The sequence below is a fragment of the Lates calcarifer genome, linkage group LG21 (assembly GCF_001640805.2).
Source record: "Lates calcarifer isolate ASB-BC8 linkage group LG21, TLL_Latcal_v3, whole genome shotgun sequence".
Lineage (NCBI taxonomy): Eukaryota > Metazoa > Chordata > Actinopteri > Centropomidae > Lates > Lates calcarifer.
Genome location: NC_066853.1, coordinates 4,170,845 through 4,185,637, shown reverse-complemented (window position 1 = coordinate 4,185,637; position 14,793 = coordinate 4,170,845). Strand labels below are relative to the sequence as shown.

At 41.0% G+C, this 14,793-nt stretch overlaps 1 protein-coding gene across 3 annotated transcripts in view; it reads left to right on the top strand.

Moving 5' to 3' along the window:
• Positions 1-848: 848 nt before the first annotated feature.
• Positions 849-14,793, top strand: part of gdpd5b (glycerophosphodiester phosphodiesterase domain containing 5b) — a 43,645-nt gene continuing 29,700 nt past the window's right edge. For all 3 annotated transcript variants that reach the window (XR_007808867.1, XR_007808868.1, XM_018698921.2), the window contains exon 1: positions 849-1,297. The gene's annotated coding sequence lies outside the window, so the exon portion shown is untranslated. The remainder of the gene's footprint in view (positions 1,298-14,793) is intronic.

Genomic DNA, 14,793 nt, shown 5'->3' with positions numbered 1-14,793 from the left:
ACAAAAGACCAGGGATTCCTTTGGTGATTTGATTGTTTGTTTTGTTTATTTGCTTGATGGATTGATGAGATTTATTTGAACGGCACTGATTTTTTTTTCCAGGTGCAGTGGTCTCCAGTAAGCAGACATAACTATTTGTGACCTTTGCTCTGTCACTTGTTAATAACAAAGGCTTCATCTTGTTCATTATCTAACAATATCAGCAAAATTCACCATATATACTGTTGACATATTAAGCAGACTGATGAAATGCTCTTTTGGTGTAAAGGTAGGCTCATCATTTTTACATTTTGTCTTTAAACAATGATCAGGTGCCCATATGAACATGAATCATTCCTCCTGTCCATGCTGGACATTAATGTGCTGTCAGTGTAAGTGATGGAGACAAAATCCACAGTCCTCATGCTGTGGGAAAATGTATTCAAATTTTTGTCCAACATACTATGGCGGCGTGAATTGGACAAGTCAAATGCGTACCTAACTCTTTTATCTAAAGACAGACTTCAAAATTAGTGAACTTATTCTTTAAATGACTATGTGCGTGTTGGTGCGTTCATGTATAATCGGATTTTCTGTTTTCGAACGAACTGGGAAAAAACGAGGATGGTAGTTTAGTTTAGTGGCTTCGATACGTCAGTGCTGAAAGGTACACAGAATAATGGCAAGTATCCTTTAATTTATTTAAGTTTTGAGAATCGCCGTTACTTAAAACGGCGTGCACGGGTTTGAGGTGGTAACAGGCACAACGATGTGACGTGAAGGCGCAGACCGGCAGTAAAGTCAGCTGGGTGACGCTCCCTCCCTCACTGCACAGGACTGGCTGGAGATAAAAAGACCGACACTTACTCCACCCACCATTCAGTACGTTCAATTACTCGCCGGGTGTGTGTATTGTACATGTCGCTACCCACAGAGACAGAGAGAGAGACGAGGCGACACGTTTTCTCCACAGAGAGGACAAAAGGAAAACACACACGCACACAGGACAAAGTATCTGAAAACATGAGACCGGACTTCTCTTAGCCAGACCGAAACCAGCCGCTGACACCGTCCGCTCACACTCGGCTCTTTTCTCCTTTGTTTTACGGTTTAAAACTTCGGCTCTGTCAGCGTTTACCGGTGTGCCCGCTCACCTCTCCGCTCACACGTTACCTTTGATTCGGGTTGTCCCCGTTTGACTCTCGGGGGCTTTTTGTCGTGAAGGAAGGACAAAAAGGAGAAAAGCCTCAACTTTACTTACTGTGGACCTCTGAGCTACGTCTGAAGTCAGAGAAAAGTGGTGGCAGCCCTCAGACAGGTGAGTGTGAAACGCTGTGGGTTGTTTGACACGTGCACCAAATTTTAATGATAAGTTTAAAAACAATTCGGAGCATTATAGAAGTTACATATGCTTTATTTTTTATGGCTCTCTGTAATGACCATGTTGACTATGGTAGCACTAGCTAACCTGCCTCTAATGTGCCCACAGTCAAATACAAGCAAACTATCCCTCTCAAGTTTTCAGGATTGGCATGTTTTTTCGTGTGTGTGTGTGTGTGTGTGTGTGTGTGTTAGTTAGTGTTATTTTTCTTTTGCCCACCACAGGCTTTAAGCTCAGCACTTATCCTACTGCTCAGTGGTGGTCTCATGTGCACCCACAGATATGAGACACGCCCATGATCTTATATCCCATGAAAACCTGTGTTTATGGACTGAAGTTCTATAGAGTTTTTATATCTCTCACAACATAATTCATGTAAGTCGAAGCTGCCTAATATGCAAGTAAAGCTACAGATGCTGATTGTTGATCCATCCATTCACATACTGCATGTGTTTACTCATTTGCAGAACTCTTGCCACTTTCTTGCATAATTCATGACACCATTATGCTTTTTTTTCGTTTGAGGATGAGGATTGCCAGTTGGATGTTGCTGGTGCATTAGCATTCCAAGAAAGATTTCAGTGTGCCAGTTTACTTACTACCTTCATGCCAAGTAGCACTTCATCAGAGCGAGTTTAATCTGGTAAACATGTAGGACTGTAATCATCTTGAAACTTTGGCTGTTTGGTGAGGATCCATTTGGTCCAGTGTCTCTTTCCGTTACATCCTCCTTGACCGTTCTAACACTTCCCCATCTGTCACTGCTACACCTCCGGTAAAAACAGCTAACACTTATTTGTTTTTGTTCAGAGCTCCAGTTGACAGATGACATTTGTTTACATCCCAACGGAATGTAAATAATTACTTAAAAAGAGATTAGAACCTGTTAAGTCAGAGTTTCAATAGATGGATGACTCAGGACCAGTTGAGACTTTAAACTGCAAGGCTGTTCCCTTTTTTAAAATCACTTTTTTACAGCATCTATAAAAGGGATTGAAGGGCTTTGGCTTGCAGTGTGCTGAATATTGTGTTTTTGAAGTTCTTTTTGGCTTGTACAATACTTAATATGCTCCTGTTTAGTAAGAGGGGATCATGTCCTGAGGGCAGCCAGCACTATGAAAATGTTTTCAGGTCATGACCCTGAAAGTGAGATCATACAGCACGTGAGAAAATAAACATTACTCTTGGTACTCAGACTGTTCCTGTTTCAGTTCAGGGACTTGGAGAAAATGATACGATAGTTGACATTTTGAGGTCATCTGGAAAAATGGTGACATAACAAATGGATTTCTACAGCTCTTCAAATTTGCTTGGATTAGATATGGGTGAAGTGTTGCATTTAAAAAAAATGGACAGCCACGCTGAAAAAGGCTTGGATTTGTTTGGAAAGATCCCCCTTGATTTAGAAATGATATTTTAAGAGAATAAAGGGATATAATTGGTTTGAACGTTGAGGAATGTGGTGTGCTGAATTCAGAGCAGTAATCCACTTACTGATTACCTACTCTTTTACACACGCAGTCCTGCAGATACATTTCTCCACTGAATGCAGTATGTTCTGTTGTACAGCCTTTAAACCATTTCTCCTCCCTGGCTTTCAAGTTTCATTCGTATCACTGCTGATTGGAACGTACACTCTGCAAGCATTTGATCAGGAAGGACACCATACTAATGCTGGGTTGTTCCTCTGTTTGCTCTCAAATCAGTTTTTCATGTCATGGATTCCACAGGATGTTGGACAAGTTCTTTTGAGATTCTGGTCCATGTAGACGAGATTGCGTCACATAATTTCTGCAGATTTGTCAGTTGAACCTTCAAGCTGTCTGTCTCCTGTTCTACCACATCCCAAAGGTGTTCAATTGGATTCAGATCTGGTGACTTGGCAGGTCACTGAGGTACACTGAACTCCTTGTCATGTTCATGGAACCACTTTAAGATGATTTTTGCTTTGTATTATGGTGTATTATCATGCTGGAAGCAATAGAGGAAGTGTGAATTGTGGCCATGAAGGTATGCACATGGTCAGCAGCGATACTCAGATAGGCTGTGGCATTCAAACCATGATTGATTGGTATTAAGAGGCTCAAAGTGTGCCAAGAAAATATTCCACACATCGTTAAACCACCAACGCCAGCCTGGACTGTTGAAACAAGGCAGGTTGGGTCCTTACCATCTGGGTGCCTCAGCAGGAATCCAGATTCATCAGACCCGGCTACGTTTTTCCAGTTTTGGTGAGCCCATGGCCACTGCAGCCTCAGATTTCTGTTCTTGGCTGACAGAAGTGGAGCCTGACGTGGTCTCCTGCTGTTTAAACCCTGTTTGGCTCAAGGTTTGATGTGTTGTGCAGTCTGAGATGCTTTTGGTTGTGGCTCTGGCTTCTCACCACCATTGTAAAGAGTGGTTATTTAAGTTACCATAGCCTTTCAGCCAGCTCCAACCAGTCCGGCCATTTTTCTCTGACCTCTCTCATCAACAATACACTAGAGACTGGAGAGCAGCAGTTTCAGAAATACTCAAACCAGCCCATCTGGCACCAACAATCACAGTCACAGTGAGATCAGTGATTCAGTGATTCATTCAGATTTTTTCCTGATATTTGCTCCTGACCTGAGGCCTGTACTATGAAGGGAGTTTAACCTAGTCTGATTTAACTCAGGGTTATCAAGGAAAGTCGGGGTTGACAAACCCTGACTGCCTCGATCTGTGTTAAACGGTACTATGACGGTGGTTAAGATGTTGGTAACTTGAGTCGGTGTTAACTTAATCAGAGTTGGTGCATCTGCATAAAACAGGCGTATCTCTCAGATGAAGAGCGCACGTTAATTCTGTCGGTTTGTGAGGAATTTAAAGAGACTCCTAACGACAAAATGTAAAACTGCGGCTGCCAACAAAGACAGGGAGACTTGTCACATGTTCCCTGAGTTCTTTATCTGTAATATGAGATGTAAGGTCACGGAACATATGTGATGATTTTCCGGATACTTTGATTACAGACAACACGTGGGTCACATGTCTGAGAATGAGCTGTTACTGTTAATGTTGTTCTGCCTGGAACACTCAGACTGTATATGTATGAATGTAATGCTGTTATGTTCAGTATGAACTTCATGTTAACAGTATTTCAGCCTCAGTGGAAACTGAACCTGGATGAAATAGAAACATTTTATAAAGTGCTTCACATTCATATTCCCATCATTAATAGTGCATGTGTTGGTATGTAGTCTACAATTACAACAGCTGTCGCATTACATTGTCTTTCAGGACAATAATGCATTTAAATTATTATTCAAATTGATAATATGCACACTAATGATGCTAAATTCTGCCTTGAAAAAATACAAATTAAATAACTGAAATTACCATCACTACTTTTTTTTTTGTTTGGTGGGGGTCAGGGTTGGGGGACTGACGGTCCTTAGGCAACCCTGTCCTGCGGAGTCAGCCTCTCTCAGTCGTTGTGCAGTGTTGATTGGTTGCTCTACCTGTGGGCGGTACTTAGGTAGAAGTAACACTGAGTTAACCACGAACATAAACTGCTCGGAGCAGTTTAGAGATGCAGCGTAAATGACCATGGCAGCAGACCCCGGGTAAAACCTGTCCACCTTTCGTAGTACAGGTTAACCGGGAAGTTACACCCAACGTCACCAAGTTACTCCTGAAGTTACCCTGATAAGCCAGTAACCTCGCTTCATAGTACAGGCATGATTTTATGCTGATTGGATAATTGAATAAATCAGAAGATATACATGTGTTCCCAATAAAGAGCCTGGTGAATTTTGTTGTGCTGTTGAGTAGACATGTAGAGTTGCATATCGTAGACAGAGGCCGGCTCTTATTGCCCATTAGAAATGAGTATTGATTCTGTGTCTCAGCTATTCTGCTTTGTGCTGCTTATATAACAACAGTTATATGTTTATATGTTTATGTCCTGTATCCATAAATAGCTGCTTGTAAGAACAGAAACACACCCAACACTCCTACAATAGATGTGATATCCTGCTGAATTTCTGCTAGCTCCATATGCTAGAAGAAACCAGTCTAAATGATCTGTAGAACTGGAGCAGAATCCAGAGGGAAGTTGGGTCTAAGATGTAAAGAAACGACCTGTTATTATTGGCTGCCCTGAAGCAGTGAAGTCTAAGTCCAGCCCTCTTTGTCATTGTCTCACTCACAGACACACACTTGCACTCATCTTCTGTGCCTGGCCTCAGTAAGGATAATGAATCTCCACAAAGAGCTGGCACACTTATGAAAGCATTTGCTATTAATTTGCAGCACCCACATGAAAAAAATCAGATTTCTCTGTGGTTCTACTTATTGAGTCAATAGAAAACATTTAATGCAAATGTAATGGGCATCAAAATTGGATTCAGAGATTTGAGTAAAATAAGTAAGAAAATTGTGGATGTGAGGCTGTGTACATAACAGCCTTGACTCAGTGGAGGACTGTAATTTCCACTGTATTTTATGTCACGCTGCTTTTTTACTGCAACCAATTTTCCTGCCTGCTGATACATTTCTCACCGTCTTAGAGGAGGGTTAATAGAGCTGTAATGCAGCACATGCTAGCAACACCTAGGGTCAAATTGATGGTGAGGCTTGGCTGCATGGGAGACTTTGTGGTATGAGCTGGTCTGACTCTGTAATTGGGTGGGAGTTGGTGAGGTGTACAGATAAAGTCTCAAGGACTCATGGAAATGTTGATTCTTGGCTTTTCAAAACAGATGTTGAAGTATGCAGTCAGTGACATGCAATCACATAAAAGGGGCCTTGCATCACAATGTCTGAGGGAGCAAGCTTACTTAATATTGAACCCACTGACTGAATATAATCTGAAGTTGAATGATTGGCTAACATGATAAAGCCACAAACCCAAGTGACAAGTCAGCTCTTTATCTGCATGTAATAACACAGACATGGTCAGCACCTTTCAGTCCACAGCTTTCAATCTGTCAAAGAACAGAGTGGGCAGAGGGGCTGAGCTTCGATCATTCATATGTACGCACTTACATCTTATATATGTAAGTGATATATTCATGCAGAGTGACTCTCATGCTGAGTGCAGCAGCTACTAGAATGAGCCTGAATACTGTGCTACAGAGTTGTTATTTAAACAAACCCTTACATTTACAAACACAAGTGGTTTGTGCCAGTTCCAGACAACAAAAGTCAATTAGTCAGATTACTCATTTGGCAGTGTGTCCTTTCTGCCCTGCTCCAAGAAGGTCAGAGCCCTGCTGTTCTCAAGCAAGTCCCCTCAGTGTCAAACATGCTTAATGTTTGCAACGCATAGTAGATCCTGTCACTGTGGATAAGTTCACTGCTCAGCATAACATGAAATCTGTGTGGCACCACTACCTGATGCACTATGTATAGTATGTGAAAAATTGTTGTCAAATGAGAGCCTGCTGTAAGAGTCAGGCAGAAAATGCATCCTTAGCCTCACCTTATTTGCGCAGGTAAAATTTCCAGGGCTAATTGGCATCAATTTAACTCCCATAGGAACATTAGAGGCTTTGGTTCACTGTCTTTGCCACTTTGCAACTTGAGCTCTCTTCAAAGCCTAACACTCAGGCAAACTGGGAGGTGCACAGTTATTTTGTCAGAGCTGAGGTTCCCCTTTGAAAGAAGGCAACAATACCTCCTTGACTGGATAACAAGCCTATTGTTTTTCTTTCATTCTTGGTAATATTCCCACCATCTGAGACCCAGCACCACAGAGTTCAAACACTGACTTCTGTAGCTGAGGAAAATGTAAATTTTTGTAATATGAGAATGAGCCTTTCTGTAGTTTCTCATGTCCTCAGTGCCTCATGTGTACTTCCATCAGCCCTTTAAGTGAGAGGTGTTTAAGGTTCTCATGTAATCCTCTTAACTGGAGATGGAAAGTAGTTTTTCAAGATATTTTATGTCACATTCTGTGCTTGTATTTACCACTTGACGTTGTGGAACACTTTGTTGGGGTTCTGCTGATGTAATGTTATTGTTGTGGTCGCTGTGTTTTTTGTTTCTGTCTGAAAAACAGAACAGGGCAGATAGAACATTTCTAAAAGAATAATAACTAACTAACTAACCAACCCCTTTGCTTCTAGAAAAAGCAGTTTTGTTGCTTTTGTGTAACCATCTCTATAATAGAATTAAAGAAGCCAAACGTTCATACAAGGAGAAAGCTGAGTTTTTCTCAGAAAGCCAAGTCCACCATGGAGGCACCTGCTAGTCTGGCCATGCCTTCAGGGCTCAGACAGCAGCCACAGTAGAGGACAGAGCTTGGTGTAATGTCAACACACAGATGGTGGCGAAGAACCCTCCTGCCGACACACAGATGGCACCTTGATAAAACATACCAGTCCACCCACTTCTTTCTTTTCCTCCTGGCCATGAAAAACATTGAGACTGAGGAGGCCTGAGTGAACTAAGCCAATAGAGTTGTCCATTTGCCCACACGGTACAACAATAGTTCCCACCGTGTCTCTGCATGCCACGGATGTCTTTGTCAGCTGTTTGCTTTCCAGGCCACAGTATCAGCTCTACAGTATCACCTATGATTGGGCACAAACCCCAAAGTACTTTTCTCTCAACCCTAACAGGCAGATAGGCCAGGAGGGGGTCCAGACAGAACTACTTCTGCTGTTGCTTTATGTTTCCTGAAGCAGGGTGGGAGTAAATGGATTTAGGGAGCTCTATACTGGTTTGAGTTCCAAAGATTTCTGCCAGGCAGCACTACAGTCATGTGTCATGAATTGCAAGACACCCAACTTTCAGTACAGTATAGTCACTGATTTCCCATATGAGAACTTGGCTGCCCCACGAACCAATCATTTAAATTGTCTTAAAACCTGAATGCTCTCTGCTTCTTTGAAATGTGATCACATGCATCTATGTAGAAAGTATACAGTTCAGTAGCAGCTGATTGCTACAGTGATTGTGACAGGTCAGGGTCCTTACACCTGACAGCAGTTAGATTTTCTGGATAAAGTACTATAGGTTCAACTATATGAGGAACTGTAAAATATTAAGTGGAAATACTTAAAGTAGGCTGTAGAGCTCTGATGAGTGGTTGTATTGGACTGTATATATGTTGCCTTTACACTCATTTTACTTTAAAAATGAACATTAACTTCATCAGTCAACAAGTATCTAAAAATATCTGCCCACATTTACTCTGTCATTACCAAATCCATGAACCATTTTATGAACAGTTTGGTGAATTAGCAATTATATGCTTGAATAGCTGGAACGGGCTGTTTAATGGAAGCTGCTGATATGAGAGGCGAGCTGGGCACAGAAGCTTAAAGCATAGTTCTCCTTTATTATCAAAGCTTTAATAATCAGCGAGAGGGAACATCAAATCCAGATGAAAGTGAGACTATAAAGCCATTCAAAAAAAGAAACCTCTTCGTATAAGACTTGTATATACAATCCAGATGTTGCCGGTTATTGCACCAACACGCTCAAGTTGGTTTGACAAAAGAGGCAAAGTGCCCATAAAATCATCTTTATCCCCCTGTCCTTCCTTGTTTTCTTTACATGTGCCTTTGTATAAAACAGAATATATGTGAGAAAACACTGGTTTTCACCTTTGCAGTAATTACTTTTTGTTGCATAATGCAGGGTAACAAATCATATTCTACTGCATTTGCATGTTTAGCCATTGTAGCAGCATGCATGGATGTAAGTACAGTATCATTTTGTTAAGTGGTTTGCCAGTCTGTCAGTTCATCAGTTCATCAAATGTCTGAGCAACCACTAGATAGATTACTGTCTGGTACAGGCACTCATGGTCCCCAGAGGATGATTCTTATTGATATTGATGATCTCTTCACTGTTTTTAAGTTACTCCAAAGTATCTTTCAGATTCACATGTCATGTGATAAATTTGATAGTAATCTTACATGTTTAAAAAGAAGATAAAGTCATGGTGTTAGTGACCGTAGAGGTAGTGCATTTAAGAGAAGGAAAACTCATGATTTTCAGAGGAGTGAGACTTTAAGTGTATTCATAACTGAAGTGATACATTAAACCAAGAGAAAAAATATATATTTACCAGGTAGTTCAACTCAAATTAGGGATACTGCTTCTAACAGCCATTTTATGAATCCATTGTTGGTCTTTGATAAGTTATAAAATAATTACCATCATCAGAACCAAGTTTTGCCAAGTGAAACCACAGCATCCTAGTCAACTCAAAAGTTCGTGTGGACATCACGGACACTGACATTCAGCTCTGGCCTTCCCATGTCAATGCTATTGGCTCCTCGTAGCTTGGCACCCCTCTCTGCGGGATCCACCTCCTGCCTTAACTGCTTCCTTTCACTTCCCCTCCAGACATCCAAAATCATAGGCTGTACTAAAGTTGATGAGAGAGCGTGGTGCAAATATACATTAAGAACACAGGAGTCTGTGTCATCTAGTCTTTAAAGTGATAATTATTCAAACCCACACACCATCAGCTGCTTAAACATTGGCATGGTGGATCAGAGGTTAGCACCATCACCTCACAGCAGGAAGGTTCTCGGTTCAAACCCCACAAAGGGCGGATGGAGTGTTTCTTTGGGAAGTCTTCATGTGTGTCTCAGTGGTCTATTCCTCATACTGCAGAACACATGCATTAGGAAAACTCCAACCTTTGCAATTTATACCTAATGGGTGAAACCTAATAGAAGCTGCCCCTATTTTCATGGTATGACAGTCTCAGTGGGGAACCACTGCATTTGCAGTGCTTCATACACACAAATGAGTAATGACCAACCCCTCCATCCACAAGGCTTCATAAAGCTCCTAATATGGCTTTATTGTTCTGTCCCTGCAGCCACATGCATCAAACCAAGAACACTTCTATCACACCACCTTTACTCCGATATGGAACCTTCCTTCAGCCCGTGAAGGCTGCTTCATCCTAAAAGATGACACCCACTGCTTTAAGATTATTTTTATCTCTAGTTGAAAAATGGGAGTGATACCTCCATGTCTCTTGACCCACTTAAACCTCTGTTGTTTAATCTGCATTGAAATGAATTTCCCTCTCTTCTTCCATTGATTTGTTTCATTTTGTTTTGCTTTAATAAAGGAAATGAATGGCAGTCATGGCACTTCCTCCTCCCGCTGTCAATTTTCTAATTTGAAGATCCTGATGGACTGTGATTAGATTAATTTTTCCTCGGATTATCTCTGACCTATATTTTTTTCAGATTTATGGGCTGTCAGTCTGATGAGCAGAGATGAGAAGTGTCAGATTGTCTGGATGTTCTTGTACCATCCCCTCCCCCCATACTCTTAATTCTGTTTATTTGCCACTGTCAGCCAGTTTGCAGAGTATCTTTCCTCATGGTAATTCTTCTGTTCGCCTAGCTGGCTTTGAGTTACAGCAGCACTGCTCAATATCTTGCTTAGCGCAGCCCTGGTGCACGCCTTTTAAATCTAGGATGTAATGTATGTCTTTGAGAGCTGCAGTGCCAACTGCTTGGCTCAGGTGGCCACAAAAAGACACTGATCATTCTCTTACAGTGAGCTGTTTGTGCTCCATCAAGCTGTCCAGTCCCTTATGTTTTCTGTTAAATAGTTTTGTTAATATGGTGCATTTTACAATAATAGTATTTGAATGTGAAATCATAACGTGGCTAATATCATGAGCAGGAAGGACATTAACACCAGAGAGTCCTTATGAGAGCATTTTGCAGTACCCCTCTATTCTCATTTGTCAGGTCAGAATGTTCTGGCACCAGCACCTCTCAACAAGTATGTGTTGAATACTCAGTTCTTTTTTTCCGTCGTGCTGTCATAAGCTTGGGGAGCTAAAGAAGCTTAAGCATCGATTCATGTTACTGACTATTCATTATGCCTCAGGTCTAGTATGCTTATAGATGAAACCTTATAGATAGGTCATGAAGCTGACTTCAAAGAACTAGCACCAGTAAAGACTAATAGACGTGCCGCCTCGCATCGTTGTCTTAAAGAGATGTGTTGGTAGACTAATGGTTAAAGTGCATACCACATAACCACAACGTCCAGGGTTTGACTCCTTACCAGGGGACCTTTGTTACACTGGCTCTCTCTTGTCCACTTCACATTTCCTGTCTGTGTCCCCTTTGTTGCTATCAAATAAAGGCAAAAAATACCAAAAATATTATATTCAAAAAAAGAAAGACACACTTAAAGACACCCCAACGACAAACGTGTGCTCGGTCAGCTTACTTGCTACACCTGAAAGGAAGTATTAACCGAATAAAGACCTTGAGAATAATTTTTCTGACGTCAACCTTTGCTAGCATCAGAGCAAACTGCCTGTTAGCCATGATGCACTTAATTCTGCTTTGTCAGTGCTTAGTAACTTGCCTTGCACTAATCATTATTCCTTCCTTCATCTCTCAATATTCTGTGAGAGCAGGCTGCTAATTGTAACACCTTTCAATTTCTAGGTGCCCTAACATAGTGGAATCAATGTCTGGGATTGATTTTACCATAGATCAGTCATTTGTCTCCTGTTAAAATGTTCAGTTAATTCTTACACCTGATTCCTGGATAGAGTGGACACATAAATCAAAAATATTCTTTACTTGGCTCTAAAACTTTAAGCAGGTTGTGAGCTTTTCCCCAGCTCATTCCCACCCTCACCATGTGGACCTAGAGTATGTCTGAAAGGCAAAGGGAAGGTGATGTTTCCTGCAGTATCAAAAATCACCTTCTCTCTACATGTGTGATAGCCATCGCTGACTGGGCAACTTTCAAGTGGTTTGTGGTAGGACTTAATATCAGACTCAGGATCAACAGGAACTGTGGGCATTAATTCTCTGCCACATACCACACTGACTCATGGGAGTGATTATATATTGGGGTTTGGTCAGAATTATGTTGATAACTTACATTGAACTGATAATATTTACGGCTGCATTTAAGATAAGTATATGGATACATGCCAGACATTGTTTTTTTGTTGGGTAATGCAGAGACCTTCTACATGAATTGATGTGAACAAATCACAGTGCTACTTAAAAAAAATCATATTGTTAATACATTACATACAATACTTTAAGACCACCAAAAATATGTTGCATGCTTCTTTCCTTAACATGCAGCCTCCTCTGGATGGTTACTTTGTCAAGTGATTTTCACATCATGAAGATGGCAAGGAATAAACTCTATTTGAAAATGTGCAATGTAAAATCATTGCATAGATCAGCAACAGGCTGTGGAACTGAAAAAAAAAAACACCAGGTATTATTTTACAACAAAATATAAAAGAGAAAAAAAATCTTTTTAAAACCTGGTGAGCAAAATGGACAAATGCTGGTGGGTTTGGTAGTGCCTGAAAACATGCAAGGATGTGTTCACACAAAGTCAATCCCCATGTTGTTGACTTCAAGCGTGCACACTCTTCTAAGGTCAGAATGATTATTCATATTTGGAAATCTGAGGTTTGTTTGAACAAAACCTCTTACAGGGAGCTTATGGCCTTGGGTACTGATAATCCACTCTGATGTGCAGTATCTGTAGCCCTTCAGAACGGACGAATTTGAAATCTTTTTTCCTTTTTAGGTTACATGAGCAGAGATTTGCTGAAGTGGTGACTATAGGGTAAATGTGTCCTTGTGACAGAATTTATACTTTAAATTACTCTTTAAACTAAAAATCTTTCATTTTATTTACATGGATATACACACTACTGCATTGTTCCAGCTGATAAAACACGAGTGACTGAACCAGTGGCTACACGTTTATTGTACTGAAGGTCTGCACTGCAGTGTGCAGGAAGTGTCAGGCTTTGCTTTACAGAAAGCAGTAACAATTGTTTGCTTAGATTAAACAGTAAAAGAAGGTACTACCACTACTGCTTGAGGGATGATAGATCTTTCATGATTTAATTGTAAATGTCGCTAAGTCGCTATAGTGAGAGGTTTCGACTGTCAGTGCTGAGCCAGCTCTAACAGCTCTGATGTAATGACTCTCTCATTGCTTGTTATAATGGGCTTTATCACCCATGTGTCACTAATCAGCTCCCTCACAGGCATCTTCTGATGCCACATAGTTCAGCCAAGTCTCCATGGTGCTTTGTTACTTGGTATTCGTTGCACATGTAAATAAGCAGTTGAGATCATTCAAGCATAACAGTGTTCAGGAAAAGATGAAATGGAGGCCCATTTCTAAGTGAATTCCTTAATGTACTGCAGATAGATTTTTCCATGTTGTAGTTCTCAATTTGCTTCCGACATGATTACTCTATTGTGTTTTTGGAGTCCATTACTGTCAGTGGTACAAAGGTGTTCATATCTTATTTTGCCTCTTAACTCTTTTTGGCCTTTGCACCCAAGTTCTAACAAAGTTGTGACCAGATGCCACTGAGTCAGAGTCAGAGACTAGACAAGATAATGAGATAAATATGTGAGTTTTGGACCCACATTTAAATCAGTCAACTCCAAAATGTTGGAGCTCTGACTGACATTGTGATGGTTAAGTAAGGATAATTCATCTGATTTTGGTGAAGTACTCCTTTTAAGGATACTTTCTCTCTGAGTGGTGACTTGGCCTTCAGTTCCACAGTTGTCTGCTGCTTGGCCTCTCCCTCAGTTCCCTGGTCAGAAGAAGACACTGCTTTCTGCCTGGGAAACTGCTGAAGCATTTCCTCCCCTGCAGACTGTTTTCTCTCACTGTGCCTTTTGATTGAGGGAAATGAGGCAGCAGAAAAGGAGATGACAACAGCCGTTTTGGAGTTTTTTATTCACTTGTCATTACTTTGCGTCTTGTTGACCCGACTCCAGGCAACTTGTGACAGACACAGAAATGTTAGGAAAGCTGCTTCTCCTGTGGAGAAAAGTGCCAATCACTTGTTGATTTCACTTGGTTAATATGTTTCAGTCTTGAAGGGGCAATGCAGTTGACAGGATCTGACAGGGTGTGTAAATCTTGACACAGTGAATCTATTTATTACAAAACCTGATATACAACTAAGCACGAGGAACATGGTCATGACAGATATTTTGTGGCTCAGTTGTTTTGTCTGTGACACACTGAGTCATTGTGACAGTGCTGCCCACACTCCTTATGGTGGTCACATTTCTACACCTACTGTGGTCAGAGGTGTCATATCCATGTTGGCAAAATATGGTAGTGCTGCTGAATCTTGGATGAATATAACTGCCTTATTCAACTTAGCTTTGCCAACTCATCGCAGTTTATTGAAGATTTAATTGCGTCCACTGGGTCAATTTAGTGGATGAGTTTCTGGTAACACATTGTGCTGATAAAGGAATTAATTGTAGCACTTTTCCTTCTGTGTTTATACAGGCTACAGGAGGGTTGGGGCATATTAACCACTAAGTAAAAAATGGACGAGCTGCACCTTTCAAGGTGATAAATCGGTAGCCTCAGCGCTGCTCCGTCTAATTATGATAATATCCGACATCAAATAGTTGGAATTAAAGGGCTTTTTGATGTTCCGC